At 42.8% G+C, this 14,069-nt stretch overlaps 1 pseudogene across 1 annotated transcript; it reads right to left on the bottom strand.

The window, feature by feature from the left end:
* Positions 1-315: 315 nt before the first annotated feature.
* LOC311135916 (ornithine decarboxylase antizyme 2-like) lies at positions 316-9,764 on the bottom strand (annotated as a pseudogene). Its single transcript, XR_014615416.1, has 5 exons — positions 9,497-9,764; positions 4,885-5,024; positions 2,930-3,096; positions 2,074-2,159; positions 316-1,856 (listed from the first exon to the last, which is right to left on the bottom strand). The product of XR_014615416.1 is annotated as an ornithine decarboxylase antizyme 2-like (transcript).
* Between the last annotated feature and the right edge of the window lie 4,305 nt (positions 9,765-14,069).

Below are 14,069 nucleotides of genomic sequence, written 5' to 3'. Positions count from 1 at the left end.
GGCAGCCATAGAATCCAGAACGCACCCATGAATTCAATCAATTGAAGATCAGGGAAACTAGCATTGCTAGTTCTCGCAATGTTCACACGTAACGTATCTGAGCTGAACACTGTTTATTCTGTCACAACTCCGCAATCTGTTCCTACTGTATCATGGCTTTGCAGAAATACTGACGCGTCAGTAACTAGTGTACCCTCGTGGTAAATGTCTAAAACAAGAACCAGTGCATCCTTGCCCTGAGACACAGCTACAGACTGGCTGCCACAGCCGTCTTCAACCGTGCCCCATGCAAACAGGCCACATACGGTGTCATGATGAGATTGGCATTTCTTACTTTTATTGTCACAGAAGCACAATAGGTACCACTATGCAAGGTGAACACCAAGCTTATAAACCATTTTGAAAAACAAAACAAAAAGTTAAAAGGAATGCAAGTCCAAATATCCCATCAGACATCACAACAAATGTATCCAAAAACAATGCTACAATAATGGTCAGGTATACACGAGACAGAAAAGCAAAAGCTCTTTGGATTTTTCTTCTTCCTCTTTTTTAGCTTTGTACCAACTCACCCATCATATTACTTGATATTTATCGCAAATGCAGCCAAACCAGTCACACAAAACAGCATTCACCTGTGCTCTCCAACACACACTGCTAGTCTAAAGAGCTATCCAGCCATGAAGTACCAATATTGGGGCGGTTTTTGCTTAAAATAAATCTTTACACACATTGTTACAACATTTTCAGAGGATTGAGTGCTTTTATATCAAACTTATTCTATCAAAACAATTGTCAGATTAAAGGTGGGGTTGACATTGTAAAAAAAAAAAAAAAAACTTAGCCAAAGAAATAAAAGCTATATTGAATATAGCCAATTAAATGAAAGCTTATGCTTTTATTTCAATGGCTATATAAGGTATATCTTAGCCAATCAAATTAAAAGTTGGGAGTACCCAAGCGTAAACCTGATGACCTGTTTTTGTACATTCAGAAATAACGACAAATCCATATTTCTAGGAACAAAAAATAGCAACAATAGACAATTGATTGATGATAGTTATGAGAATTGCAATATGCTCAAAGTCCTTAAAAACATGGTTCCCTCTGACATGTTGGAACAAAATACCAATGAAACCTAAATGAAGAATTTAACAAAGGGATAAAAGATAGAGATAAATATCAGCCAAGCTGTGAAACTGGGGGATACATATCTAAACTAATCATCCGCTTCCTTTGACACAAAAGCATGGAAGGCTGTAAGCACTTGGGTCGGGTGGTGGATTGGCTGGGGTACAGGAGGGTAGGAGGTTGGGTAGGGGGCAGGGGTTAGCCTGGATCCAAACTGAAATTGCTCCCTTTCACAACTGCTTCCCTTTACAATTGTGGTCATCACAGTCTGGCTTTCAGACTTGAGTCTGGCTGAACCATCTCTTCATTGAAACTGTTAGTGAGACAACAGTGAAAACAGCACAGTTTTCATTATTTGGGATACAGGCTAGGCAGGGCTCAGAGGGCTCTTCCAGAAAGCAGGCTCAATGTGTTACTTAGACAACTAACTGTCATAACTAAACGTTCTGAATTCATTTAATCTTTCCTAGAAATATAGACTTTGTATGACTGACTTGACAACCAACAAACCCATATTGAAGTTAAGCTTTTCTAAAATTAGCTGGCTAAATTGATGATGTTGCTTCCTGGAACGCCCCACAGGGGTCAGAGCTAATCCTCGTCGGAGGAAGAGTCCCTGTCGAAGTTGTAGGCCATGAAGAAAACGTCAGGTCGAGGTGGGACAACGGCATGGCCCGGTTTCACTATCTCAAAGCCCAGAAAGCTGAATGTGCGCACAAGTTTAGCTGTGGAGAGAAACACGTATTATAAATAACATCAAAACAATATGACCTTTGTCAATATAGTTGTTGGACTTCCTTGACTTATTCCTTTTAGTTCCTAGTGAGCAAACGATCCCCCAAACAGTGATTGGACAAAAATCGGCAGTTGGGATGTGCTTCTCTATTGAAAGTGTGGGTTTGGTGTATGAATATGTTTTTAAAATAGGGCTGTTATACGTACCACGATCATCTCTGTTCTTGTAAAAGCAGACGAACACGCGGGCAACTTTAAGATGTTCTTCCGCATACCCCAAAAGAGCCGCAAAACTGTCGAGAGAGGTTTACTTGGATGACATGAGATTAAACACCATTTGTAAGATTTGCACCACCCCACCCTGACCTCTCCCTCAGTCACACACACAGTCCTCTCCTCGGGGAGCGAGTCCAAAGGTATCAATGTTTCCGTTAGCCGGTAATAGCCGGATAAATAAAATTGACACCAGCCAATTGTCCAGGAGAAGAAGAAGAAATCCCATTGTGAAATAATGTTTTTTAGCCTCTTCATTGATGGAAATACCAGTCCATGGAAATACATTTGACTGGTCATACTTATCCGTCTATAGGTTCATTTGCAGAATTTAGTGGAATTAAACTGTCCCCAAATTAATACAGTTGGTTCAGAGTTCGTTTTGATATTTCAACCTGCGTGTCCTGATCGAGTCTGGTGTGTGCTCAACATGAAATCAAAATCAACAAAACAAAATCAACGTGCGCGAGCGGTGTGGTCAGCATGTTATTCTGCAAAGTGCACATCAGAATTTGGTAAGAAGGACCACATATCGTTGCATCCTCGACTTGCATGCTCTGTTCTTTCATGTTCTGTTAATATTAATTGCCATAATCTAAATGTGATTTCTGTCATTCTGAGCACCGTGGGTGGACGCCAATGCATATGGGCCCGGTAAATTTCTCAAATGTCCAGTAAATTAAAATGTTGCCGATCAAATTTCCAGGGTCACATTTTCCTAAAAGAAACCCTGATAGGCATCTCCACATACAGAGCGCCTCCCCCTCCCCACCACGCTCTCTGTCCTCACCTTTCTTTGCTGCCCTCAGGGAGGGGGTCTATGGGTATCTCCACATAGAGAGCATTCCTGCTCAGCACCGCATCCCAGTGGATCACCTTGGAAACGGTGAGGCGGCTCTGGAAGTGGAGTATCCCGGGGCGACCGTTCCCCGCCGGCTCCTCTGTCACCGTCAAGTCCTGGAAAAACAATATGGAAGGAAAGAGGGAACGTTAATGATTAAAAACAACTCCTTGGACAACTTAATGGTTGTGTTCACTAGAGCACACTGTTTCAATAGAAAGGCAATATCTGTGTTGTTATCGGACAAGTTCAGGCAGTACCTCACTATATGCAAAGTTTTTTTTTACTGGGTGGGTCACCATTGAAACCAGGGTTTCATTTGCAAGGGAGCCCTGTGAACATCAACATACAATATATAATAAATAAATAAACACAAGATTAATCAAAACAAACACATCACCTCCCTTAAACTCAATCTAAACTGTCCAATGGAGACCAGCAAGTCTAATTTCAAGGTGGCCTGAAGGAACCAGCCAGTCCAGAGAGTGGTTCTGAAAATTACTCCAGTATTAACTGGAGATCCAGCAATTTTCAGAACTGCTCTCTGGACTGGCTGGTTCTGAAGGTCCCGCGGGTCTCCATTGACCTGGGGGGAAATTATTTTAGTTTTTATGCCCCCAGCTCATGGAATAGCCTTCCAAGAAGGGCTTGGTAGAGTTTGCGGTCAAACAAATAATTACTAATGAATCATAGTCAGTAGAGGGTGACGGGACCTGTCCTATGCAGTACAGTACCAGCATGCAACTGTCGTTTGTACTCTGTCGGTCAGCCTGCACACTGCCATAGGACATGGTAGTATAGTAGGACTCCATAGCGGAGAGAGAGTGAGCCTGCATGTCTTTGTGTTGTGTTGTACAGCCGCTTCTATTACTGTACACAGATAGCTAACAGAACCATAATAGGATGTGGCATCACCATGAAAACAAGAGTTCCTCTCTCATTCCTTCCTGAAATGTCAAGTTTGTTTTGAACGCCGAGTGAACAACAATGACCTGCGTGTAGTTGTTGCCTGCTTTGTTTTGTATTGGTGTTCTTGTATGTGTTCCAAAATGGCACCCTATTCCTTATATAGGGCTCTGGTCAAAAGTAGTGCACTATAAACCCTTCCAAAAAAGACTGCAGTCAGAGTAGAGTATAACTGCAGTACACGGCAGTATAACTGAAGTATTCTGCAAATACTGCATTCAAAATAACAGTTATTTTTACAGCAGTAGTGTCAACTCCTGTGTTAGTTGACCCCATAATGAAAGCTAAGCACCAGATTACAGGATATGTAACAATGAAACCTGGAGAATAGAAGTGTTAACAAAACACAGAGAAGTGAAATTAGCAGCTGTTTAGTCCCCCCCCCCCCCACCCCACGAATAGATTTCACAATATCAAGTCTCCAGTGACCAAGTAGCCTATTCACTTCCATCAGAACATAGTATGACAAACACATACTAGCTATAGCCCTGTGTACGTCATTCAGAGTACGATGTATGAGACTACAAACGTAGGGCGGCAGGTAGCCTAGCAGGTAAGAGCGTTGGGCCAGTAACCGAAAGGGCGCTGGTTCGAATCCCTGAGCCGACTAGGTGGGGGGAAATCTGTCGATGTGCCCTTGAGAAAGGCATGTAACCCTAATTGCTCCTGTAAGTTGCTCTGGATAAGAGCGTCTGCTAAATTACTAAAATATAAGTTGTAATAAGATCGTTCCTTTATAGATGTGTATACGATCATATTTGGGAGTAGAAAACGTTATTATCCACAAGGGGAAATTGGTTTTGCAACTGAAAATATATCTTCATTATCTTCAATAATATCTCTTTGTAGTATGTGACGAGTGTGCTTGATGCTGTGGTGCACTATGTAAGCATTGCATTTAACAAGCAGGTAGTGTATGTGAGGGTTGATGTACTCACGGAGTGGAGCGGCCGAGCTGAAGAAGCGTGATCCCGTTGACCATTACCTCGCCCACCTGGGATCTTCAGGGGTGGGAGAGGAGCATCAGGAACACCACAGAGGCCCCGGACCACAGGAACTACTACAATGCAGGGACAGGCTGGCCACACACACAGAGAGAGAGAGAGAAGAGAGAGAGGTTAGGACCACAGGTACCACTTCAATGCAGGAACAGGCTAGAAAGGAAGAGGGAGAAACAGAGGTTCATTCACGCTAACATTTGCATTTCATTGCCACCGGTTCTCCATTGCATCTCAAAATGTATTTCTATACTCAAAGGAAGCAGAGCCTAGACACCCAACAGAAACACATTGACGTCTGTTCCTAGGCAACAACACAGCATAGGGGGTGGGGCTGGTTTTGATCACGTTCTCATTATTACTACACATCCTATGTAAGATGCACTGCCGTTGGGTTTTCTTTATTGTCCCCCACGATGAAAATGGGTGATGGGACTGTGGATCAGTCTCCGTCCATCCGCTAGTCACACGTGATATCTCAGACAGCACTGGCTCGATTTTGACGAAATTTGGGTGAATGACGAGTCTTGCCATAGAGATCCGGCATTTACAAAATTACACTGATTGGCCCAAGGTGGGCGCTATAGTAATTAACTGACATTTGTGAGTTGCACCAGAGAGGAGGAAGAGAAGCGAGAGGGATAACTGAGCCCAAAACCTGTCTTCTCCAGCAGGTGGCGTTATTTCTTTGGATTAGCTAAAAAAGGTACCCAGGCTAACTGCCTTCCATTTTTGAAGACATTTATTGTTTGAGTGGCCACTTGAGTATCTGGTCAATATAATGGATAATATGTGGTCACACGATAACTAAAATGTGTTAGTCACACGCAATTGGCCCAAGGGGGCGGGTGCTGCATCATTCGTGGGGGACGGCATGTTTCCTCTTACCTTGTTATAAACTGCCAAAGTGCTCCATTCTGCCATGTGTATTTGTGTAAATAAAACCTTTGCCTATCTATGGTTGGAATAGTGATGTGGTTTAAAACCGTTTCAATGCAACAATAGGACTTCCAAATCTCAGATACTGTTACATGAATCTTACACTAAATAAATAAACTTGGCAACACAAATGTAACAGGCTGGCTACTGGCTGATTAGCTAACAGGACAGGAGTGAATTAGTAGGACAGGCTAAGGGGCAGCCAGGGACGCTGGAGTGGGTGTCTAAAAGCAATGATGTGCGCTAAAAAGCTTACAGGCTCACAGCAGTGAGATGGACCAGTAAAGTGGAAGCAAAATACAGCTTTTGTGTGATTCTAAACCTCCTATCAAAAGCGGTACTATATTTTTTGTATGCGATATAGCATCAGCTCTTCCTTCATAATTGTGATTAGATTTGTGGCATTATTAAGCACATCATATCATGCCACAGAAGGCCCAGATCTCCTGTTTAAGCGGAACGTATTAATCCATGGCAAAACAAGATCAACAAACATATCCTTCATCATATGTCAGTAAACGTTAATTAATTGGTCAACGCCACAGCGGGTTGCATAATCCCCTTCAGGGAACATCTGAGGAGGCTGCATTGAATCACGACAGGAAGGCACCACAATGAGGAAAAACGTGCAATGTAAACTGCGTATCTGCCTGATGACCTATGATCAAAACTGTATGACCCTAAAACCTGATAATGATCGCTAGAAGTCAAAAATATAAGTAGACTACCACATGGAATAATGAATTCATCCCATGTAGATATTTAACTGTTTAATTTATTCATAGGGGTTGGTAGCCAGCAGATCCGGCCCGCTTGCTTACAGCTGCACTAGTCAGGCAAGTCTCCTGTTTGGAAAACACCACGGAGCCGGCACAAGATATGGCTCGGAAAAAGTACCTCAATCCAGAGATGAGAAATGCGTTGTAATCCGAATTTTCCCATTAACCAAACTGTTACACTGAGAAGATTGAATGGAAAACTGTCACAGCAGCCATTTTGGTAATGGCAGCGTAAGCCAATCAGCTCTGTTGTTCAATGCGACATGCCATTCCATAATGTCTGCTGTGGTTACTACTATCTAGCACGAGGACAAAAGCATTCAATCTTCTCAGTGTAACAGTTGGGATAATGGGACAATTCGCAGTACAACGCGGCAGGTAGCTTAGTGGTTAAGGGCGTTGTGCCAGTAGCCGAAAGGTCGCTGGTTCTAATCCCCAAACCGACTAGGTGAAAAATCTGTCGATGTGCCCTTGAGCAAGGCACTTAACCCTATTTGCTCCTGTAAGTTGCTCTGGATAAGAGCGTCTGCTAAATGACTAAAATGTAAATGTAAATTTCTCATCCCTGGATTGAGGTAGGTTTTCTGAGGCATACACTACATGGCAAAATGTGGACACCTGCTCATTGAACATCTCATTCCAAAATCATGGGCATTAATATGGAGTTGGTCCCCCCTTTGCTGCTATAACAGCCTCCACTCTTCTGGGAAGGCTTTCCACTAGATGTTGGAACATTGCTGTGGGGACTTGCTTCCATTCAGCCACAAGAGCATTAGTGAGGTCTGGCACTGATGTTGGGCGATTAGGCCTGGCTCGCAGTCAGCGTTTCAATTCATCCCAAAGGTGTTCGATGGGGTCGAGGTCAGGGCTCTGTGCAGGCCAGTCAAGTTCTTCCACACCGTTCTTGACAAACCATTTCTGAACAGACCTTGCTTTCTGCATGGGGGCATTGTCATGCTGAAACAGGAAAGGGCCTTCCCCAAACGGTTGCCACAAAGTTAGAAGCACAGAATCGTCTAGAATGTCATTATATGCTGCAGTGTTAAGATTATCCTTCACTGGAACTAAGGGGCATAGCCCAAACCATGAAAAACAGCCCCAGATCATTTTTCCTCCTCCACCAAACTTTACAGTTAGCACTATGCATTGGGGCAGGTAGCGTTCTCCTGGCATCCGCCAAACCCAGATTCGTTCGTCGGACTGCCAGATGGTGAAGCGTGATTCATCACTCCAGAGAACGCGTTTCCACCCCTTCAGCTGACGCTTAGCATTGCGCATGGTGATCTTAGGCTTGTGTGCGGCTGCTCGGCCATGGAAACCCATTACATGAAGCTCCCGACTAACAGTTATTGTGCTGACGTTGCTCCCAGAGGCAGTTTGGACCTCGATAGTGAGTGTTGCAAACGAGGACAGAATTTACATGATACGTGCTTCCGTGGTCCCGTTCTGTGAGCTTGTGTGGCCTACCACTTTGCGGCTGAGCCGTTGTCGCGCCTAGAAGTTTCCACTTCACCATAACAGCACTTACAGTTGACCGGGACAGCTCTAGCAGGGCAGAAATGTGACAAACTGAAAGTCACTGATATCTTCAGTAAGGCCATTCTAGTGCCAATGTTTGTCTATGGAGATTGCATGGCTGTGTGCTCGATTTTATACACCTGTCATCAACAGGTGTGGCTGAAATAGCCGAATCCACTATTTTGAAGGGGTGTCCACATACACTATATATACAAAAGTATCTCTCGGGTGCTCCTTGGTGTCTTAATCTAAACCGGAAGCCTGTCAGACCCTAGTCTAAATGTAAGCAAGTGGGTCAGATCTTCTCCCTAACTCAACAATACTGGGACATTATGATGCCAAATTACAACAATGATGGGTGTATCATTTTGAGGGAAGAATAGTATAATGGTGTAATGTTACAATGGAAACGTAAAAGCGTTTGTGACGTCAAGATAGAGAAACGACTATTGTTGCATCACTGAGGCCTTATTATTAAATAATCAATTGTGATGTGGTTACATTTTTTACATTTACATTTTAGTCATTTAGCAGACGCTCTTATCCAGAGCGACTTAGTGAGTGCATACATATTTATTTTTTCATACTGGCCCCCCGTGGGAATCGAACCCACAACCCTGGCGTTGCACACGCCATGCTCTACCAACTGAGCTACATCCCTTAGAGACAAACATAACAATCATGGATGCAGATTCCCTCATTACAATGGAAAGGGAACAAATGCTTTTCTTCTGTTTTTGAAGTTCAACCGTGAAACGACGAGCCATTCTATTGGGTTTCACTTTGGGCCTTTTAACTCGTTCACCAGCCAACTAGCTACCTGACAATGCTAATGCTATAGCTACTATATGTGTTCAGGTGGAAAGATAGCTAGGTACTATACCAACGTCAACAATCTAACGTTAACTAATCTTATCTAGCTACAAACGAGGTGTCATTGGCAATCACTGAGACATAGAAAACCCTAACCATTTATTTCTGCTGTGTGTAAAGTGATGATAAAGTTATAGCGTCTCCCTCAAATATATTGATAACGTAACTAACCGTTAGCCTCTGTTAGATAAGTGACGTAGCTAAATTAGTTTAGCACAATACTAAGGAAGATGACTAACCTGAAACAATTTAATTATTCTTTCCAAATTAATTCTGGATATTTTTCATTGATTACTTAGATAACCAGTTGTGGACTATGTGGGTATTTTATGACATAGTAAATTAAATCCCAGTTTATATTCGCAGCTACTTCCTCGTCACTGAAAAAAATGGTTAGCTACCATCCCCCACTTGACTTTGCTGTTTTCTCAGTCTCCACTTACTTGCCAATCATGTCACAAATACTATTACTTAAATCCGCCATGGTAGTATAGCACTGTGGTTTTCCTTCTTTCTCGCGAGCAAAGCAATGACTGTTTAAGATCCGCTGGAGGTTGGATTTTACCATCCGGCCTCGGGTAGAGACACGACGGGCTTCTGACTGCTCACTGCAATGGTCGGCTGAGGAATAAAGCCCGATCGGTGCTGAACTCAAGCTAAATGAGCCTGGAGCTACGTAGGGGAAAACAAGCGATACGTAGCTAGCTAGCCTGGGGTGAAGATAGCTACGTGGGGGCGTCTTCTGTGCAAGTGGAAAAGTACCAAGGCTAGCGAACTAACAACAAAGACCGACCGACAGACAGACAGACAGTAGGGCTGATAGTTGTGACCAATGTAAGAAAAGTTGAAATCTGAAGCCCCTATGCAACATTATAATGCAAGTTTAAATTGAAATGTACCGAATTGAATAAAGGAACACAGTGGGAATTAAATGGGTGAATTAATCTAGGCCTTATTCATGTTATTGTCCATTTAAACTTTAGTACAGTACATATGTGTAGGTTTGACATGTTTTAATCTTGCCTTCCATACAATATAAAATACCACTTTCACTTTGCCAGTGATTTAAAGTACTTAAGTAAAAATACTTTAAAGTACTACTTAAGTAGTTTTTTGGGGTATCAGTAATTTACTTTACTATTTATCTTTTTGACAACTTTTACTTTTACGTCACTACATTCCTAAAGAAAATAATGTACTTTTTACTCATACATTTTCCCTGACACCCAAAAGTACTTAGCAGGACAAGAAAATGGTCCAATTCACGCACTTATCAAGAGAACATCTCTGGTCATCCCTACTGCCCCTGATCTGGCGGACTCACTAAACACAAATGCTTCGTTTGTGAATTATGTCTGAGTGATGGAGTGTGCCCCTGGCTATCTATAAATAAATAAAAAACAAGAATAGTGCCATCTGGTTTTCTTAATATAAGGAATTTGAAATGATTTATACTTTTACTTTTGATACTTAAGTATGTTTTAGCAATTACATTTACTTTTGATACTTAAGTATATTTAAAACCAAATACTTTTAGACTTTTACTCTAGTAGTATTTTACTGGGTGACTCACTTTTACTTGAGTAATTTTCTATCAAGGTATCTTTACTTTTACTCAAGTATGACAAATTGGGTACTTTTTCCACCACTTCATTTTGCCATAAAAACATTTCTCCATGAACCCAACAGTGGACTGGAGAGACTGCAATAGGCTAGATGCACATTCTCAGCAAGCAGGTTAATCTTTTTGGGATGAGGATATAGCCTTGGCTTGTTTACCTGGCTATAAATCTCTCTCTCTCGCTCCTCTCTCTCTGTCTGTCTGTCTGATAAGCTTTAGCTTTAAGGAGTAGCTATTTATCTTGAATGCTATTACCAGGGACAAAGTAAGGTGATGTCCCAAATGGCACCCCATTCCCTATTCACTAGGTGCCATTTGGATTGGAATGTAGCACAAGTCTGTGTTTGAGTTGACCCCAGTGACCTTTTACCTTGGAGTTCAACATAACTTTCATACATAACTCAGTTGAATGGTGACAAAGCAACTGTCTGGACCTTATACCAGTTGCCACAACCATTCTGGACTCTGCCATTATGATGTATGGTACCGGTAGACAGTCTCATATTGGAATGTGAAGCCTATTGAGAGAAATACAGCAACATGAATTCATCCGTTAGGCTGATTCGTTTCCTTGAATTGTCTATAGCCCCCCCCCCCCCCAATTCAAAATGCCAGACTATACAAACTGAACCTTGGCAAGACGGAGCTGCTCTTCCTCCCGGGGAAGGACTGCCCGCTCCATGATCTCGCCATTACGGTTGACAACTCCATTGTGTCCTCCTCCCAGAGTGCAAAGAACCTTGGCGTGACCCTGGACATTACCCTGTCGTTCTCCGCTAACATCAAAGCGGTGACCCGATTCTGCAGGTTCATGCTCTACAACATTCGCAGAGTACGACCCTACTTTACACAGAAAGCGGCACAGGTCCTAATCCAGGCACTTGTCATCTCCCGTCTGGATTACTGCAACTCACTGTTGTCTGGGCTCCCTGCCTGTGCCATTAAACCCCTTCAATTTATCCAGAACGCTGCAGCCCGTCTGGTGTTCAACCTTCCCAAGTTCTCTCATGTCACCCCGCTCCTCCGCACACTCCACTGGCTTACAGTTGAGGCTCGCATCTACTACAAGACCATGGTGCTTGCCTACAGAGCTGTGAGGGGAACGGCACCTCCTTACCTTCAGGCTCTGATCAGACCCTACACCCAAACGAGGGCACTACGTTCATCCACCTCTGGCCTGCTAGCTCCCCTACCTCTATGGAAGCACAGTTCCCGCTCAGCCCAGTCAAAGCTATTTGCTGCTCTGGCACCCCAATGGTGGAACAAGCTCCCCCACGACGCCAGGACAGCAGAGTCACTGACCACCTTCCGGAGACACTTGAAGCCCTACCTCTTTAAGGAATACCTGGAATAGTATAAAAGTAATCCTTCTTCCCCCACCCACCATAAAAATAATAAATAAAAAACAAGTGGTTGTCCTACTTGCTATCATAAGTTGAATGCACCAATTTGTAAGTCGCTCTGGATAAGAGCGTCTGCTAAATGATGTAAATGTAAATGTATTATCATTATAGTCTGGCATGAACTGGATTGTGTCCCAAATGGCACCCACTTCCCTATATAGTGCAATCCTTTTGACCAGAGCCCTATGGATAGTGTACACTTGTGTAAAAATGTATGCACACATGACTGTAAGTCGCTTTGGATAAAAGCGTCTGCTAAATGGCATATTATTATATTATTATTATTAACTCTTAGCTCATTGGTCACCATAGCAGCACCCACCCGTAGTCTGCGCTCCAGCAGGTATATCTCACTGGTCATTCCCAAAGCCAACACCTCCTTTGGCCGCCATTCCTTCCAGTTCTCTGCTGCCAATGACTGGAACGAATTGCAAAAATCTCTGAAGCTGGAGACTCTTATCTCCCTCAATAACTTTAAGCATCAGTTGTCAGAGCACCTTACCGATCACTGCACCTGTACACAGCCCATCTGAAATTAGCCCACCCAACTACCTCATCCCTATATTGTTATTTATTTTGCTCTTTTGCACCCCAGTATCTCTATTTGCACATAATCTCTTGCACATCTAGCATTCCAGTGTTAATACTATTGTAATTATTCTGCACTATAGCCTATTTATTGCCTTACCTCCATAACTTGCTACATTTGCACACACTGTATATATATTTTCTGTTGTATTTTTGACTTTATGTTTTTTACCCCATATGTAACTCTGTGTTGTTTTTATTGCACTGCTTTGCTTTATCTTGGCCAGGTCGCAGTTGTAAATGAGAACCTGTTCTCAACTGGCTTACCTGGTTAAATAAAGGTGAAATAAAAAATAAAAAAAACTGCTGAAGGGCCTACATGTAATACGTCCCTTTGACCACTAGGTGTCAGCCTTGCATAACAAACACCTGTAACAGGTTTGATGTGTTCTGGCTACATTAATTTTTTACATTTACATTTTTAGTCATTTAGCAGACGCTCTTATCCAGAGCGACTTACAGTTAGTGAGTGCATACTTTTTCTTTTTTTCATTTTCATACTGGCCCCCCGTGGGAAACGAACCCACAACCCTGGTGTTGCAAACGCCATGCTCTACCAACTGAGCTACATCCCTGCCGGCCATTCCCTCCCCTACCCTGGATAACGCTGGGCCAATTGTGCGACATTTTCATGTCAGTTATGTTCTATGAAGCCATTTGTTTTGTATTTGAGCAATGGATTACATTGTCACTCACAACCAGCCCTAATTGGATCCCCTACAGACATCTCAGAGGCTGGCTGATGTGGTAAACCACTGTCTCTCCATCTCAGTGTGGCTTCGCTTATTGTCAAAATAGACTCAGTGAAGTGCAGAGGGCTAGTACAGGCTTGTTTTGGTTTTCACCTGTGTAACCACTCCAAAAATCCCTCTGTACTGCAGTCGAACATTTCCCATAGTTTAAGGTATTTCGCTTACTGAGAAGGAATCATATAATATAATATGCCATTTAGCAGACGCTTTTATCCAAAGCGACTTACAGTCATGTGTGCATACATTTTTACGTATGGGTGTTCCCGGGGATCGAACCCACTACCCTGGCATTACAAGCGCCATGCTCTACCAATTGAGCTACATGATTAAGTACATTGAAGATTGGGTCTGGGACATTCTACTTTGGCATAGGTATGTTCGTCAGTGTAGATACAATATGGTCTGATCTGTTAATTATACATTCAGACCTCAGGACATCTCATGGAGAAATTGAAGTGAATTGAATCGTAACAGAGGGTTGGTTTGTGGTAATGTTAATCTACACATCAATCTAATCATGTAAATCTCTTTGATGTCAGTTCCTCATTTCAGTTCTTCCTTTGTCCTTCTAGTTAATGGAATGTTTAAAGAGAACTATTCTGTAGAACTCTGGTATTTGCTGTGGAATGAGCCTCATGACCTCATGACCTGT

This window comes from Coregonus lavaretus (assembly GCF_964263955.1).
Source record: "Coregonus lavaretus genome assembly, chromosome: 10".
Lineage (NCBI taxonomy): Eukaryota > Metazoa > Chordata > Actinopteri > Salmoniformes > Salmonidae > Coregonus > Coregonus lavaretus.
The sequence above is the reverse complement of the archived record's forward strand: the minus strand, read 5'-3'. Positions and strand labels throughout refer to the sequence as shown.